Source organism: Delphinapterus leucas, chromosome 10, assembly GCF_059928025.1.
Source record: "Delphinapterus leucas isolate spDelLeu-1000000601 "Yukka" chromosome 10, BTC_Dleu_Yukka2, whole genome shotgun sequence".
NCBI lineage: Eukaryota > Metazoa > Chordata > Mammalia > Artiodactyla > Monodontidae > Delphinapterus > Delphinapterus leucas.
This window is the reverse complement of record NC_143138.1, coordinates 98,760,126-98,778,925: the sequence shown is the minus strand read 5'-3', so window position 1 is coordinate 98,778,925 and position 18,800 is coordinate 98,760,126.

The following is an 18,800-nucleotide window of genomic DNA, read 5'->3' as shown; positions in this document are numbered from 1 at the left end:
CCCATTGGCTTAACCCAACTGTTCATCAGAGGACAAGGGAGCCTGAGGGTTAGTCCTTATAAGCCAACCTTCTGGGCCATAGGGCAGGGGGAGAAGGCTGGAGAGTAGGCCCAGAGTGGAAAACAGAACGTGTCCAGTAGAGGGAGGTGCTATGATTATCATTCCCATGCAGGAATAAGGAGCTAAATGAGTTTCAGGGCTGAGTGCAAAATGAAAATGCCCATCCCCCTGTTAAACAATTATTATGAATTTCAAGACAGTGACAGAAGAAAATTAAACCACATTACATGCCCATGAAACCAACCTTGGTCCCTTGTTACAGAAGAGTCTGAGGCACAGAGATAAGCACCTTATCTAAGGCAGTTATACCTGGGCTTTGAGTCCGGCTCTGTCCTTCTAGCTACAGCGCTTCAGACAAACCACTTTACTGACCTACAGGAGGGTCTCAAGACAGACATCTAACTACTGTGGCGGTGTTGCTAACAAGGAGGGGGATGAAACCAGGTGAGGCGGGCCAAGCCTTTGGGAGCTGTCCGAGGTGCTGATATGGCATTGGGCTCCCTGGGCCCGGTCCTTGGATGCTTAGGTCAGCAACAACTTTTGAAATAACCCATTTCTACTCTCATTCTGTCTCTGGGCTCCTCTAAGTGTCAGAGCACAGAGATCTGAAATGCTATTGTCTGGAGTTTGTGCTGTGGTGAGCGGGAAAGAGCACAGGAATCGGAGTCAGGAAATGCGGATTTAACAAGGTCGGTGTTGACACCATCTCATTTCATCCTCACGGCCATCCCTCAGAATGACCACTGTAGCCACATCACAGGCTTTATTGAACACTTACTATTTGCCAGGCACAACCACTGCACGGTTACTCTGTCATGTAAGTGTTGTTATCATCCTCACTTACAGATCAGGAATCTTAGGGCAAGAGAGAGTCCCCACTGCAGTAGATTCCATTAGGGCATCACCCATTATGCTTGCCCTGTGCACAGGGTAAGCTGAAAACACTGGAGGTGACGCCCACGGAAACATCTCTCAACCAATGACGGGCAAGGGTTGGATGGAGAAATACCCTTGCGTCTTCACCTCAAGGTTGGGATGACACTGAGGCATGTTCTACATTGTCTTCCAGAGTCCCCTGTGGGGTTAAGCTCTAGTGGCCCACAGCGGGATCTGGCTTGGTAACACACCCTCTACTGGCTTCCTTTGCTTCCCCTGTTTCACTTCCTGTCACAGCCAACCTCTAAGATGACCCATATGATCCTCACCTCCTGGTATTCACACCCTTGTAGCCCCTCCCACACTGTATCAGGGTTGGTCTGTGTGACCAATAAAATATGACAAAAGTGATGGAATGTCACTTCTGATATTAGGTTATGAAGGACACTGTGGCTCCTGTCTGGAGATCTCTGTCTCTGTCTCTCTCTCTCTCCCCCATCACTCACTCTGGGGAGAGCCTGCTTCCATGTCATGGGAAGCAGTATGGAGAGGTCCACACTGTGAGGCACTGAGGCCCCCAGCCAGCAGCCAACAAGGAATCTGGGCTGTCAACAACCATGAGAGGCAGCTTTGGAGTGAATCCTTCAGCCTCAGTCAATCCTTCAAATCGTCAGCCCTGGCTGACACCTTGATTGAAGCCTCATGAGAGACTCTGAGCCTGAACCACTCAGCTGAGCAACTTCCAGATTCCTGACCCTCAGAAACTATTAGATAATAGAAACTTGGTGTTTTATGCATCTAAGTGTTGGGGTAATTTGTTATGGTGATAGTTAATTAATACACTCTCTTACTCCACTACCAAGGTTTCCTGGGTTCACCTCCCAAATGAACTATTTAAACTTGAATCTTCATTTCAGGCTCAGCTTCAAGAGGAACCCAGACTCAGACCTCTACCCAAGGGCATCTGCCTGGTAAGTGGAGGAGCCAGGATTCAAACCCACAGTATATGAAGCGACTGCTCAAGAGTTCAGTGCTATATGCGTCGGTCACCCTTGGCTGCAGCCTGCAAGCACCTTGGCTATAGAGACCAGGTCTTGGCTCCCTTGGTGGTCTCCATACCCGGCTCAGTGCCTTCCACATACTGAGTGCTCAGGATACGTTACTTCCCTTCTGCTCCCTGCCCGGCCCTTTATTACGGATGTTTGACTTCAGAACTTCAGGTATTTAAGTACCTGAACCCTGGATTTAGGCTGTCTGGGTTCAAATTCTGACGCTGGAATGCACTAGCAGGGTAGCTTTGGGCAGGTTATTTCATCATTTTGAGCCTCAGTCTCCTCCTCCATAAAATGGGGTGATAACGGCACCTACCTCACTGACAGGACAGCACACACCTAAATGGACGTGTACATCATGTTGGTCAATGCCAAGCACTTGCGAAATGGTGTATAAGCGTTTGTGTAACTAGGATCATTTCATGCGTGCCCCACTCTCTCACCTGAAGGGCACACAACTCAGGCAGCAGTCGATTTGGGAAATGACTTAGAGAGACATGAGAGCTGATTTCTTTCAATTCCCAGAGCCCCTTGGAGATCCTTACCAGGCATGTATAACTTGGAATGAGCTCTCACCTTACCCTGACAACACAGAGAACAAAGCTCTTTGGGAGTGGGAGGGGAGATGAGGGGCTTGGGGGATGGAGAGCACACTCTGTGAACTTCAAAATTGTTTTTGCCAAGAATGAATCCTGGCTGCCTTCCCAGGTGCTCAGTAAATACACATGAAAGGATGAATTGGAAACATGCTAAGATGAACATCACTGCCTTGAAGACAGGGGTGCGTTTTACATAAAACAACATCTCCTGGGGACAGTCACATAGCACCTCTCCTAACCACACACTTGCCCTCTTCTCCTCTACCTTCTGAACTGGTGACCCCAACCCCCGGCTGGTTTTGATAACTCTACCAGAGACCCTGAAGGCACCATAATTCATATTCATCTCCCATGTTGGGTTAGGAATATTGGCCATTTATGCCCTGATTATGCTAATTAACTGGTTTTTTTTTTTAATAAAGGAGACAGTTATTACCTTCAGTTTGACAGCTTCTAGCTGCATTAGCACTCACAACTGCCAACATCATGGTGTTGATTAGTTACCTTGAATTGCTTGGAGACAGGCAATTCTCAACAGGGTGCACCCCCAGAGTCTCCTGCATTATGCGGTGCAGGGCTCAATGATTTCAACAGTCTAGGGAGATGAGGCCACAGCCGGCATGGTCACCAGCTCTGATCGCGGTTTAGGCGAAGGCAATGCATTTGGAGCAGGAGGCCACTAGAGCGGAGGTCCAGACAGCTGTGGTGGCTGCTCTAGGATCAGAGGAGCCATGGTGACAGGAGATCCACTTTCCCCCAACAACGTCGCTTTCCATGGTCCTGAAACACACTGCACTGGGGTTCATGGTTTCCCCTAACTCTTTGCTCCTGATTCTGGAAACTCATGGATTACTATTCCCACAGCTCATATACTTTCTTTACTTTTTTAAACTCTTTACCTCTTGATAAACATTTTTGTCATTTTTATACTGTCACCGATTAGTTAGGCCCGTGACTTATTAATAATTCACGGGAGTGATTTCATATACCTTTGACAGTTCCATAATGCTTCTGACAGTTACACACTTTATTTTTGTCTCTGAGAGGCTGGGAGGGGAGCTCGTGTGACCTTAGCTGCCTTCCCTGAGGTTCTGCTTTTGAGCAGTGGGGGCACTTGGGGGAGGGCGAGGATGAGACCTCTAGGAACGCTGACTTCCAACTTAGGGAGCCGAGGGCAAAAGTCTGACCAGTGCCACCAAAGGGACAGGAATGAGGGAGAAGGGGGCCTTCAGCGGGAAATAGGATTCAAATCTGCCAGCATCTTCCAAGCAGTTGTCCGTCAGAACTGTGTCCTCCCGCTGGAGTTCCCTAGTGGTCTAGTAGTTAGGATTCTGGACTTTCACTGCTGTGGCCCAGGTTCAATCCCTGGTTGGGGAACTGAGATCCCGCAAGTTGCATGGCATGGCCAGAAAAAAAATAAAAGAACTGTGTCTTCCCAGAATTTCCCATTGACTCTGGTCCCCCATGTGTCAAGGGTTGCCTGGAATGGGGTGCTGATTCCCCAGAATCTCTGAGCTGCGTGTGCATGAGGTCCCCGTGAGCTCCATGGGCACCCCCTCATTTAGGCCAAGACTCTGGCGTGTCCTTCAGCAAAGTGAAAAGGAGCCTGCACAGACAGCCAGGGCTGGGATCGGGGCCGGGGTTGGGGGGCAGTGAGGGGTGGAAAGCGTGTGAGTCAGAATCATTCCAGGCACCAAAATGCATCGGCCATTTACATTGGCTTCCTTTAGGTAGGTCCTTGATAATTCCCTGTCTGTGCTCCCTACCCTAGCAGGGCTGCTCACTCTGACAATATACCAGATAACACTCACTAAGCTTTGCTATGTGCAAGTCCTGTTCTCATTGCTTTACATCTGTGAACTCTTTTAAACTTCCCGACCATCCTGCAAGCTCAGTACTATTATTGTTGTTGTTTCCATTTTACAGATGAGAAAACTGGGGTCCAGGTAGTAAGTGGTGTAAGTTGGATATAAATTCAGCCCTGAAATCTGTCTCTAATTATTCTCCAATGATACCCCAAATTCCAAGTTGCCTGACCCACCAGAAGGATATTTGGGAGATTTCTACCTCAGCAGCACGTGGCTATCCGCTGGCTCATGTCACTTCCTGGGGAGGGCTTTTGGGCAGAGCAAGTTCCCAGCACTGGGGTGCTGGGGAGAATGGGGCTCAAAACCTGGAGGAGGGCATCTTTTTTTAACCCCTGCAGGCCTCCCCTGGGACTGCTTTTGCAGACCTTGCCCAGCCCTTTCCTCTGTCTCTGGCCATTAACCCAGGCCTGGGTCTCAATAGAACCTCATTTCACATCCTGGAGGTGTGGGCACAGAGCTGCCAATCAATAGCCACCCAGAACCAGTGGCGTCCACAGCTTGACTCCCAGCAGCTGTGGCAGGACAGTCGCTGGGTCACTGACAGCTGGGAATCTCGCCAAGCCACAAGTGCCTACTGATTGCTTCTGAATGAACCACTCGAGGCCAGCTCCCCTCTGCCCACCCGAGGAGGGGCCACAGCTTATCAAAGGGAGCAGGGGTGGTGTGGGAGGCAGCGTGGTGTCCTGGGTTACCTGGCCCCCCACCCTGGCTGGATGACTGACTTGGGGTCCATCATCCTCCCTTGGACCTCTCTGGAGAGAAAAGAGATTGGGCTGCTACAGGTCTCCCCGCTCGGGATCACAGAGGATGGAGCAAGGTAATGACTTGCCCTGGGATTGTTCATCCACTTGTCAGCAAGCTCTGTCTCCGGACCCAGAGCCAGTTGTCTTCTTCCCTCCTAGACCCCAGTGCCGCGCACACAGGTAAGTGCTCCATAAACGTGCAGCGAATAGATTCACACGCAGTTGCTGACTATCCTTACTAATAGCTCTTGCTGGCTGAGAGCTTACTCTGCACGAGGCTCTGTTACAGCATCACTGCATGTGATCCTCATAGATCTGGGAGGGGAGGGTCTCCCTTTTACAGATAAAGAAATGGAGGGGGAGAGAAGTTTAAGTCACTTGTCTCAAGTCTCACACTGCTCCAAGGGCCAGAGCCATGACTCCAGCCTAGGTCTGGCCAGCTCCCAAGCCTGGTCCCCAGCCTCTGTTATGCTAGAGTAAGAATCACAGCTGCTGTTTGTAGATCAGGCTTCTCAGCAAGTCCCCAAGTAAGGATGTGTATAGATACCATCTCATTTAACCTTTGCAACAGCCCATTTTATGGATGAGGAAACAGAGGCTCGGAAGAAACAAAGCCAATTGCACAGGAGCACAGAGGGCCTGGAAGTGGGGGAATTGGGTTTGGAGCCCACATCTGGCTGCCCTAAATCCTATATTATTTTGATCACCTTACTGCCCCCCCGGAACCCCCACTCCAGATAAAGTTGGGACACGTGGGTGACAAGCCCTTCTAGAATACCCAGCATAAACCATAAGGCCATCCCTGCAATCCCCATGGGCTATGCTCGAGTTGTTCAAACATGCGTCCCCCTCCACTGGCAAGAGGTAGAAAACGGGGTCAAAGTCTCTGGCAGAAGAAGAGCAAATGCAAGATGACAGCCCTGTGGCCAGCGGGCCTGCGGGCAGGAGGGCGTGGAAACGGGTTAGTGTCCAGGGCAGCACTGACCCACTTTGGGGCTCATCTCCTCTCTCTAAGCCTTGCTCAGGCCCCTCCTCCCCTGCCCATTGGGACTGGGTGAGTGGGCTGGCCCCTACCCACAGGGGAGCTAGGGACATTGGGAAGATCCTTCCCGCTTTGCCTCTGTTGGGGAAATCATGTGCCTGGTACCCTCAGTGTCAAGGAGACCTGCCTGAGAGATTTCAGCATGCCCATCTGAGCAGGAACAAGGGGCTGGCTCGGCGAGCCCTGGGAATCATTCGGGCAGCCATTACAAGCTAGTGGTTTCTCTCTAAATGTCCACAAGAAGGACCTACGTCAAAGACAACGGTGAAAACTTCTCCCCTTGATTAAGCACCACTATGTGCTGGGAACTTGACATACCTCATAAAGAATCTGCAGTGGCTGGAGGGACCAGAGTTATATTCAATTTTCCCATTATAGATGAGGAAAGCAAGGCTCAGACAGGTTCAGCAACGTGCCCAGGATCCCACAATAGGTCTGCTAGGACGTATCCCCGGCCTTTCTGCCTCCAGGGCCCCCAGCTTTCCCCTCTGTCCTGAGACTTGCCAGGTCTCTACTCCAGAGCAGTGGTTCCCAGTCACAAAGAAACTTGCTAAAAATACAGGATTCCCTAGAAAACTCTGAACTGGCAAGTCAGGGATGGGCCCTGGGAAGCTGGATTTTTTAGAAGTTTCTGGTGGGGTTGGGAGCCCCATTTTAAGGAGGCATTGATCTGAATGTGGAAGGTGAGTTCTAGGGGGTGGTCTCAGTAAGTGGGGACTAGGTTTCCGGCTGCCTTCACCCTGTTTGATTCAACTGGATTGGGAGTCCAGGGGACCAAGCGGCGGAACTCCTGGAACGTGAGGGAATTTGTTGTCTGAGCACCAAAGCTCTTGTTTCAACCCCAGCAGGTGGGCCTCAGATGAGCTTCTCTGCCCAGGGCCTGCATGCCTGGAGCAGCTGAGGGTCAGGTGGAGGCAGCAAGGAGGGGATATTTTTGCAGCCACTGCCCTAAACAGCTGCCCGGGGCCCCATCGGGCCTGTGGACACAGCCTCTCGGCTGCGGGGGCAGCCATGGACCACCCCCCCGACCACCACCAACTTGATGAGGCATCTGGGTCTGGGGCACAGTAGACCCTCAACAAAACACGGCAGTGGCCTCCACTTGCCCAAGGCAGAAATCGACTGGTCCCTGATTCCATTTTCTCCCCAGCACCCCTGGCTCCTGGCCGCCACACCTGTCCCCTCACCAGACCCTGCCCACCTGTCCCGCCTACGTCATGCCTCCGCACCTCGTGCACCACCAGCCTCCTCTCTGTAATTCACACACACTTGGGCATTTTGCTCTCTCCTTTCCCGATCGATCATGCAGTTCTCTCCACTCTGCCTGGCCAGCTCTTTCTCCCGCTGTTGTCTCCTTCAGAGCAGTATTTCCTGACCACCGTCACCAGCCTTAAGACTCACTGTCTCAGGCCATTGACCCCCCCTTTCTAGCGCAGATCATTGTCATTGTTTTGTCTACTTACAGATGGATATATTAAGGTATATACTCCACGCAGCAAGAACATGCATCTAGCGTGGTGGTTGGCTCATAGTAGGTGCTCAAGAAGGTTTTATTTAGTGAGTTAATGAATAATTATTGAATGATCTCCAACCCGTGCTTCTAGCTGAATGTCTTTACTCCTGTTCCTGGCTCCCTGTCACTTCTGGATCTTTTGAAAATGGAAGATGAAAGGCACTGACAAAATCATAGTGAAAAGATGACTTTAACAAAACATAAAGAGAAATCTGGGCAAGGGTGGTGCTGGTGAGAGTCCCCAAGCCCAGCAAAACAGACACACCAAGGCTGTGACAAAGTCCTCTCCCTCTAAATGAGGAGCGATGAGACCCAGCGCAGTTGGGGCAAGAGGCTGGGCAGAGAGGCCAGCCAGGCCACAGTCAGGGGAGCCCCTCTGTCCCCCAGTAAGGACTTGGGTCCCTCCCTGCAGATGGGCCAAGCTCACCAAGCCCTGGGTCCAAGCAGAGCTGACCACCAGGGGCCCTAGTGCCCGTACCCCGTGATCACTCACTTGCTCTCAGCCACCCCGCATCCACAGGACCTGTGCTGTCAGCCTCAGCCCACTGCTGGAGGCCCTGATGGTTGCTGCCCAATGTGGGAGCCGAGCCCCTGTGTTCCTTGGCCGAGTCAGAATGATCATATTCGAGATGAGACAATCAAGAAGACAATGGAAACATCTCAGGGGGAGAAGGAACCCAAACAGCTCTGCAGGAAAAGTCAGCATGTGTGTGTGTGCATGATATGGTATGTGTGTGTGGTGTGTGTCTGTGTGTGTGGTGTGGCGTGTGGTTTGTGTGTACACGCTCACGTGCAGGCACATTTCTCCCAGATCTTCTCCTTTCAAGTCCCCCCCTCCTGCTTCGAAAATCTTTACAAGAATCTCCTTCCAGCATGATTCTCCTCTGAACACCTCTCTCAACGCTCACCTCCTGGTCCACGGGGCAAACAATGCCACGACGTCCTTCCTGACTCAGGCAGAGGGCCTGTCCCTAGCAGAGGATGGACCAGGTGGACCCACACACCACAGCACTGGGGTGGGGTGACTCTCTCCCTCCCCTTCCCCACGGCAGCTGCTTCCTAATCCAGCTGCACGCAGAGGGCAGGTCTCGGGAGTTATAAATCACGTTCAAGGATGCTCTGAACTGCAGAACCCAAGCATCTATTCTGCATCCTTATTTGACAGACGAGAAACTGGGATCAGGGAGGAGAGGCACTTGCCCAAGGTCATACAGGCAGTGACAGGCACACCCAGGGGCAGAACCCAGTCCCCTGACTCTCAGCTTAGTGCCTGAGCCAACACACAGCCCTGCTTTCAGGAAGGTTACAATCCAGCAGGCACGGAGCTGTGTTCTTTCATTCATCCATGCGTGTGTTCATTCGTGCATCTATTCATTCATTCATGCACACGTGTGTACATTCAGCCCATGCTCACTGAGCACCGCTACGTGCACTTACCGAAAGCACCGACTGTGTGCTCTGGGTGCGTCGCGCTGGCTAAGCCAAGAGCTGCCTTCAGGGAGCCCTGCCTGGCTGTGGAGACAGGACCAACGGTGGGTTTGATGAGCACCCTCACCTTCCACGCTGAGGGCAGATGGGGGAGGGGCTCGCAGGCGGGTGGGATTGGTGGTATGCTGGTGCCCAGTGTGTCCTGCATGGATTAGAGGAGCCAAGGTGGGGCTGCCCAGTGGCAAGTGCCTGGTTCTGGGGCCAGTGACTCTTCCTGTGTCATAGGGTTGAATAAGCTCATTTGAGACGTATGCGCGTGGGGTGTGTGTGTGTGTGTGTGTGTGTGGTATGTGTATGTGGTGTGTGTGTTGTGGTGTGTGTATATGGTGTGTATATATGCATGTGTGTGTGTGTGTGTGGTGTGTGTATATGGTGTGTATATATGCATGTGTGTGTGTGTGTGTGTGTGTGTGTGTGTTTGAAGGGGGAGCCCTTGCTCGTTTCTCCCCCAGCAGCCATGACGAGGCAGAGCAGGGTGGAGTCTGAGTCTGGCGGACAGAGAGAAAAAGAAGTTGAGGGAGGGAAGTGGCTGACTCCAAACCTGAGCAACCAGCCAGACGCTCAAGGACCCCAGCGGCCAGGCAACCTTCCCCCTCCCCAGCCGATACCTGTCCCCCAGCCCCATCTTTTCTTTCCTCCTCCAGGGACACCAAGACCCAGGGGCTCAGTTCTGGCCCCTCCCTCTCTCCTCACACTTAACCCCACTTGCTGGGCAAACATTTGCCCCAGGAACAGAGCAGCTGGCAGAGCTGGGACTGAGGGACGTGTGTCCTGGGGAAGGGGATGCCTGGGTTCCAGCCTGGCTCCTGCCAAGCCCTGGAGGAGACAAACAAGAAAGGAAAGAAGGGGTCAAAAATTCCTCAAACACTACCTCTGTGCCCAGTGCCTGGGGAGTGCTTGCACCCACTCCCTGGTTTAATTTTCACAGGTGGGGACTTGCTATCATCAAACCCATTCTACAGCCGAGAGCCTGAGGTTCAGAGAGGTAAAGGGGCTTGCCCACGGTCACACAGCAAGACAGCACATGGCTTACACCTGAGCTTATCTGACTCCCAGGCCCCATGCACGTTTAATTCTGCCAGATTTCTCTGGGCCTCAGTTTATCCATCTGTAAATGAGGGGGTCGGAGCAGGTTCGAGATAATAAATTGGTTTATCCTTCATGCCAACTCTGGTCCACTGTTAGAACTGCCTGACCACTGTTTTGAGGATTCTGAGCTAAGGCTGGGCTCGGTGGGAAGGAGTACGGTCATCCACTAGCAATGTCTGCCCTGGCTCAGGCATTGAGGGTTATAGCAAGCATGTTCTTTAAAAGCAGACTTTCTAAGGGTCCTGCCAGCTCTGGCGTTTTGGTGCTAGGATGAGTTAATCCTCATCTCTAGTGGTCTTGGGTAAGTCCCTGCACATCTCTGAGGCTCAGGTTCTCACTGGGTCTGGCTTGGGAGCAGCTTCCACCAGCCCCTTTGTGAAGGACAGAGCCAGCTGCTCAGCCTCCGTCTACTCAACCTCTGCTTGTCCCCTCAGCCTTGAGCAGCTGTTGCCTAGCAACAGGGGGTGGGAAACTGGGAGGGGTTTGCAGAATCCTGGAATCTGGGCAAACATTCTGCCTATCTCCCACATCCCAGGCATGGGCCTGGGAGACCCCAAAGTAGCCCTGTGATGGTCCCCAGAGCTGGGGTCCAGGACCAGGTAATGGAGGGAGACAGTTCTCCAGGGGCCATACAGCTGAGCTCAAGCCCTGGCCTTGCTAGACCAACTGTAGACCTGGGGCTTGTGGCCTCACCTTCCTGAGATGGGTTTCTTCATGCATAACACTGGGGTGACTCTTCCCAACCCAGCCGAGGCACAGAGGGAGGGTTACAAAGATGATGGATGTGAAGGTGCCTTATGATTCTTAACCCTCCAGACCCTTCTCCCTCTGAGGACCTATGTAGAAACTCAGAGAGCGGCTCAGATGTTCATTCCCCTGCCCAGAGGTCAAGCCTGGGACCAAGGTCAGTCTCTAGCCATCTATTACAGTTCCCAAGCACCACTGTGTGTCAGGCGGGTGCTTAGGACATCAGAGGAAGACTTGGGACTCGTGTCTCCCTTCTCAGGTTTGTGACATTGGGGTCCAGCCTGGCCTGGCCTGGCACTTGCAGCACTCCCTAGGACCCTGGGCAGGATGGACAGAGGTCCTTGGTCTCATACACAGATGGGAGCAGCGTCGGGGGAGGGGATCTGCAGAGAAAGAGAGAACCAGGGACGAGGTCTTCAGACAAAGAGGGGTGTAAAATGATGGGGAGGGGACAGGAGACAGCAGGAGAGGTGAAAGCCTATGGGAGAGGGGGAGGGAGGAGAAGTACCGAAGAGAAGAAGAAGAAGGGGGTAGGTGAAAGGCTGGGGGGTGCTGGAGAGAGAAGGGGCCTCAGGGTAGCAGAGAGGAGAAGGGAGAGCTGATCTGCACGCTCCTTGGAAACCTCTCGGGGCTGGAAGGGCTGCCAACCAGGAGTCAGAGTGTTCCACTCCCCAGAGCTGCCCAGGACCCAGGGACCAAGTGGGAAGTAGAATGAGAATTCCAGTCTCTTTGCCAGAGCTCTGGAGCCCCCGCTGCTGCCAACAGGCCTTCGCTTAGGTTGCCTGGGATTCTGAGGACCAGGGCCAGGTCTCCACTGCCGCCTCGCTCCCCACACCCCAGGAGGGCAGGGCTCCCTTGTCCTAGAGGCCCACAGGCTCTCGCAGGTAGGGAGAGGGATCTAGGGCTCAGACCCAAAGCAGACATCCCCTCTGTGACCTCCTCCCAAGTGGATACTCAGAATCATCTTGCACTCCTCCCTGCACGGGGAGTTTACTATCCCCGGGGCAGCCCAGTCTCTCCCAGGATACTCCCAGGAAGTGAGGCTTAGTTCCATCTAATGAATGGATGGGAGTTAACTGGAAAAAGAAGGGAGAGGAGGTGCTCTAAGAAGAAGAAACAGCGATGCAAAGGCCCTCTGGTGGACCTTTGACTCACACAGTGGGTCAAAGTCTGAAATCTGAAAGAAGACCCGGGCACTGCGGGGAGGGGCTGGGGGTTGGTGGTGTAAAATGAGGCTGGGGGTGGGGGAGCAGGTGCCAGTCCCTGCAGGGACGTGCAGACCAGAGCGTGGGCTTCAGTCTTTGTGCCTGGAGCAATGAGGAGCCCTCGATGCTTTAGGCTAGGAGGTGGTGCTGGTGTTTGGATTTGCATTTTAAGAAGGTCCTCCAACCTGCAGTGTAGACGATGGGTGAGAGGGGCCAGAGTGGCAGCAGGGAGTCCAGGGAGGAGGCTGCTGCAGTGCTTGGTGCACATGGTGTTGGGAGCTGGGGCGGGGGGTAGGGAGTAGTGGAGGGCGCAGAGGACCAGATGGATTGGAGGCCCATTTTGGAGAACAGACAGGTCCTGTGCATGGATGGGGCTGGGGCGGGGGCCTGAGGAGTCTGGGGCAGAGTTGACCGCTGTCAGACAGAACAACTGACCCACACCTGTAGTGTCTTAAAACACTGCTTCCTGGGCCCATCCAGGCCTACTGATTTCAGGTCTCTAATGACTGGGTCCAGAACCTACATTTTTAAAAGGTACTTTCAGATTATTCCAAGAATCAGTCCATTCATCACGGGCAATGGCTAGAATTTGGGATGTGCCCTGAGTCGATTCCCCATTTTACGGAGGAAGCACAGGCCCCTGAAGGGGAAAAATGCTTTTCCAGGATCACACAGGACTAGTATAGTAGAAACAACTAGCATTAGATGTCTGATCCATTCTTCTTCTTCATGGTTTCCCTTAACCCTGGCCAAGAGCCCTGGGCAGGCTCTGGGGTGCTGGGAAGCACAGGCTTCGCCCTCACAACGACCTTGGTTCAAATCCAGATTTCACCATTCCCTGGTTGGGTGGTCTGGGCAAGTCACGTCACCTCTGGGAGCCTCAGGAACCTCACCTGCACAGGACATGAGATAGGTGCCTCGAAAGATGACTGAGGCGTTTGCACACGACATAGTGCGCCCTAGGTGCCCAGCACGTGCCCAGTTAAGGGAAGCTCTGGTTATTAAAGTTCATCCTACTGCACCAAGGGCAGCCTCAAGTACAGGTGGGAGTGAGTTTGCGTGTGTGTGTGTGTGTGTGTGCGTGTGTGCGTGTGTGTGAGACGGAAAGAGAGACAGACAGACAGAGACAGAGAGAGATGGGGGGCTTTGAAGTCTCCCCCTGGCCAAAACTATGTTCCTTCTCCTCATGACAATCACAGCCATGATGTCTGAAAGCCCACCGTTGAAGCCACACTTCCCTATAGGCGCTATTCTTTTCCTTGCCTGCTTGAGCACAGAATTTTGCCGTGGAGGGAAGAGAGGCTGGAGAGGGGGGAGGTGACCTCTCCAAGTCCCACAGGCGGTGGAGGCAGAGCGAGGACCCCAGCCTGGCTATGCTGCACTCCTCGTGGGTCCAGGGCCCCTGGGTGCCGCGGGGCCACGGTCGGAGCAGGAGCATGGACTCCCCGCGGAGCCTGGGGAGGAGGCTGGGCTGTGCGCTCGCCATAATCAAGGCGCAATCAGCGCTAATCAGCGTGTTCTTGAAATAGACCCAACTGGATGGGGGAAGCGAGCAGCCGCCTGGGTTTGTATAGCGGCAATCAGAGGGAGGCAATTTTAGATCTGCGGGAACAACAGCTCTTTGTCCGTGCGCAGGGACTCTGCCGAGCTCTGCGGAGCCCACTGCGGCTTGGGGATAAAAACACTCCAGTGGGGGCTGCAGCTGCCCCCGCCCACGAAGGCGGGGGGAGCATTCAGGCAGTGGGTCCAGCTGCCTCCAGGGTGAAGTCCAAACTCTCTAGCACTGTGGCTGGGCACCTACTATGTGCTGGGTGCACAGACAGCTGCTTTTTTGGTGAGTGGTAGGCTCCCTTTTGCAGGAGAGGGGTTGGAGGCTCAGAGAGGTGGTGGCTTCACCGTGGGTCACTGGGCTAGTAAGTGGCTGAGCTGGGATGGGAATCCAGTCTGTCTGACTCCAGAGCTTGAGCCTGTTCCTTTTATGGGGGACCATCAGACCCTAGGAGACCTTATCCTAAGTTAAGCGAACACCCTAATGGAACTCTCAGGTCTTGCAAAAATCACAAAGCCTGGGGATTATTGGTTCCAATTTGCAGATGAGGCAAATTGAGGCTCAGAGAGGCAAAGAGACTTGCTTGAGGTCACCCAGATGGTGTAAGTGGTGGAGCCAGCATTCAAACCACATCTGTGAGATGCCAGAGCCCCCAGTTGAAATCACTAAGCTCTGGACTTCTTCAAGGGCCCAATCCCCACCACCGCCTCCAGGAAGCCTTCTCTGCCAGCTCTGGGGCTGCCATTCTCTAACCCTCTGAATGACGCTTGGTTATAGAACTGGCCTGGTGGTTAGGTGTGGCTGGGGTATGCATTTTTGGGACTTTTGGTGACCCAGCATCATTCCCCGCCTCTGTTGGTGCTGGTACCCCCTGATTTCCCTTTGGGGTAGTAACTCTCAGGCAGAAGGAAAGCTCCCTGACAGCCGGTGCTGAGTGAGGTGGGAAGTGCTCCACTCAGTCAGGGGCACTGACAGGTGTGAAGGGCCTGATCACAAGCAGAGAATGCACCGGGGAGGGGCGGTGCAGGCCAGGTTGGAAGCCACAGCAGCAGCCCAGGTGAGGGCGAATAGTCCAGCAGTGGCTGGAGTGGAGGAGTGTGTGAATTTGAGAGGTACCAAGGAAGAGCACTGGGGAGACTGGCGGAATGTGGGGAGTAAGGAGGATTCTCAGTTGACGAGCTGGCCCACACGCCGGGCATCCTTGATTCCCCTCACACCCACTTCCAAACCCTCAGGAAATCCTACCTTCAAAATATGGCCACAATCTGACAACATCTGCCCTCTCTCTCCAGTCCAACCCCCAAGATCTCTTGCCTGGATGACAACAGCCTCCTCACTGGTCTCCCTGCCTCCACCCAAGCCCCCCACAGCAGCCTATTACAGCAGAAATCAGATTATGTTCCTCTTCTGCTCAAAACCCTCCTGTAGCTCCTTATCTCACATCTACACCAGCCTCCCAGCTGGTGATCTGCCCACCACCTCTCTCACCTCCTTTCTACACGCTCCCCTTGTTCCCCTTGCTTCAGCCATCCTGGCCTCCTAGCTGCTCTGGGAACAGTGCAGATAACCCTCACCCCAGGGCCGTTGCACATGCTGTTTCCTCTGTCTGGAATGCTCTTCCCCAGACAGCCACAGGCTCCCCGCCCTTCTCCCTCCCCCCCTTCCCTGACCATCCTATTTAAAATTCCAACACAACTCCGTACTCCTTGGCCCTCCCTATACCTCTTCCCCACTTTCTTTCTGGCCCCATTATTTATCATCTTCTATATTGTATATTTTTACTCTTTAAAATATTCAGTCATCTTGTAATAACCTATAATGGAAAAGAATCTGAAAAAAATGTATATATGAATCATATATATATGATTCAGTTTTATAAATATATATAAAATTGAATCTCTTTGCTATACACTTGAAACATTGTAAATCAACCATACTTCAATTAAAAAATATTCATTGTCAAAAAAAAAAAAAAAAGGGCTTCCCTGGTGTTGCAGTGGTTGAGGGTCCGCCTGCCGATGCGGGGGATGCGGGTTCGTGCCCCGGTCCGGGAGGATCCCACATGCCGAGGAGCGGCTGGGCCCGTGAGCCATAGCTGCTGAGCCTGCGCGTCCGGAGACTGTGCTCCGCAGCGGGAGAGGCTACAACAGTGAGAGGCCCGCGTACCGCAAAAAAAAAAAAAAAAAATTCATTGTCTTGTCCTCCCACTAGAATGTAAGCTCTGTGAGGGCAGAGTCATTGTGGGTCCTCAACCAATATTTGCTGAATGGAGGAAGTGGTTGGATGGTGGTGTCATTTATTGAGACAGGAGGAACAGACTGGTGGGTGTGGGGTTAGAGGAGATGAATTCAACTGGGAAACTTGAGTTTGAGATGCCCCAGTGGACTCCCAAAAGGAGCTGTTCAGAAAGCAAATATACAAGCATGGACCTTAGTTTCTTCATCTGTAAATTGGGCTAATAATCCCAGCTCCCTCAATGGGTGTGTGTGGGGAGGGCAGGTCTCCTGAGATAAAAGGGCGGCAGTAATTAGCACACAGTCAGCCCTCAACAAAGAGTGGCTTCCTTGCTAGTGTGTTTCCTTCTCCCCTCAAACAGCTGTGAGAAGCTCACTACAGACAAGTTCCCTGTGACAAGCTTGAAGCCGCTGGCACATCCATAAATGTTTGGAGAATTATGTGGCGCAGAGGAGGGGTCCTGCCCCATTTGCTTCTCCCTCCTCCTGAGGCTTAGCTCACTGGGCGCCCAGAGGCCTCAGCAGAGGCTGGAGGCGAGGTTGAGGAACGTATGCAGTGGCAACATCCTCCCCTTCTCTCTCTTGCCATTTCTTCCAACCATATGAGAATCATTTTCCATTCCCTGCGGGCCTGCGTTTGTAACCAGCCTCCCAGTGGTGAGGAGAGGATTTTTAAAAATAGCTTTATTGATTTTACTTTTTGGAATATAAGAGCAATAGATGTTCTTTGTTAAAGAAAAACTTAGATGGCATAGAAAGAAAGGAGAAAATTAAAGTCAGCCCAAAACGTATCACCCAGAGATAGTCATCATCGACATCTCAGTGTCTGGCCTTCTCATCTGTGTGCTATATTTTTGTGTCCAAATGGGTTTGGGGCAGGACACCAGGGCATACGGAGCAAGGTAGGGACTAGAGGGAGGCTGGGCAGGTACCAAGGCAGGGCCTAATGGCAGGGCCTCTGTAATTGCTAGTACACGGTCAGAGCAAACCCACAGTCTGTCCCACGTCAGGTCCATCCCTGAGAAGCTTCCCTGTGCTACTCATATTTTATCATCATTTTCATATTCACCTATCCACACTCCCCTGGAAATTTTCATATTTTTAATACCTTTCCTGTTTATTGGGAGCCCTATAAAACAAATGCCATATAGCCGCTATCTCATTTAATCCTTAGAATAACCAAAAGAGAACATTCCTGTGATTAGCCCCATTTTACAGATGAGGAAACTGAGGCCCAGGGAAGCGAAATGACTTTGTCCAAGGCACAGAGCAAGTTCAGAACCAGGATGCAGGTCTCCTGACTCCAGCATCCTGAGCAGAGCTACATGTAACAAGAAGCACATTCTCTCCATGTGCCACACTTTAGGCGCACACCATTGCCTCCTTTGAGCCCCTCAATGTCCCTGACAGAGGGGCTTATTCTGTCCAGTTGCACAGATGAGGAAACTGACATCAGAGAGGTGAAGTCATTTGCCTAAGGCCACACAGCCAGTGAGTGAGGCTGTTGAGAATTGAAGGCAGGGGCATCTGGGTGTTGCGGTAGCACTGCAGACACAGCTCAGGATGGGGCGGGGTGAGAAGGGTGAATCGTGCCCTTCTGTCAATGGCAGCCTCTTGGTCCCTCATCTGGAGCCTCTGGACCCTCTAGTCTCGAGTTCCAGTCTCTGCTCCAGTTCTGACCTCACTGGTCAGAGCCTGGATCCCAGGGACGGGGGTTGGGTTTAGCAGCAGCGCCACCTGGTGGCTGATTTGCTGCCACCAGAGCCCGTCTGAGCCCAGGACTCCGGGTAGGAGGGCAGTGATCAGGGGAGGGAGGTCCCCCAGCTCGTTCTTCCTTGTGGGAGCCCCAGGTCACCCAATAGCCGCCTGGTAAAGAGAAAAAAACCAAGGCCTCTGGGTTTGATAGACTTGGCTTTGAATTCCAGCTCAGTCTGTGTGATGCTGGGCAAGTTCCCCCACTTACTTCTCTTGAGTTTGTTTCCACAACTGTAAAGACGGAATGAATCGCAGTTGCAGGGTAGTTTTGAGGCTAATGGAAAATACCTGACCCTATCCCAGGTTCATGGGAGGTGCTGAATAAATGATACTGTCAGAGATCAGTAAACGACACTTGCCTTTGCTCTGCTGTCTCCTCTGACCCCTCTCCCCACTGTCTGCTCACGGGGACCCACAGATCAGGCCCAGACCCTCTGCTGGGCTTCTCCTAAGTCACCCTTCTTTGGTTGGGCCCAAGCTCCTGTTCAGACCAGGCTATGAGCGTCTCCCCACTCTAGAAATGGTTCGCTTTGGGAAGATACTCAAAAGGAAGGCAGAGAAGATTCCTGGGAGAATAAGAAAAGCCAAGTGTTGGCTAGAATTAGTCTGACACACCTAGGTGGGGGGTGGGGGAGTCTCTCTGGAAGAGCAAAGCCTGTGCCACTCTCTCAAGGTCAAGGTCGCGGAGTCCTCAGCCCAGGCCCTCCTTGCCCACCGCCTCCCGTGGTTTGCAGTTCAAGCCAGGCCTCCCCATCACTGCCGGCCACCCCCTGCCTTCACTCACATTCATGTCAGATTCACTGCCTTGCCCCGCCCCCGGAAAGCATTTCTGAGCTCCCCTCCTCCCCTTTCCTCAAGGCTGCATCCTGCAGGGTGCTCTCCAGAAACACGCTTACCACAAGGTGACCCCAAGTGCCCCCTAGAACTCTGGATGGCTCCATAGCCCCGCAGTAATGACCAAGGGCCCTGATATTTTTACA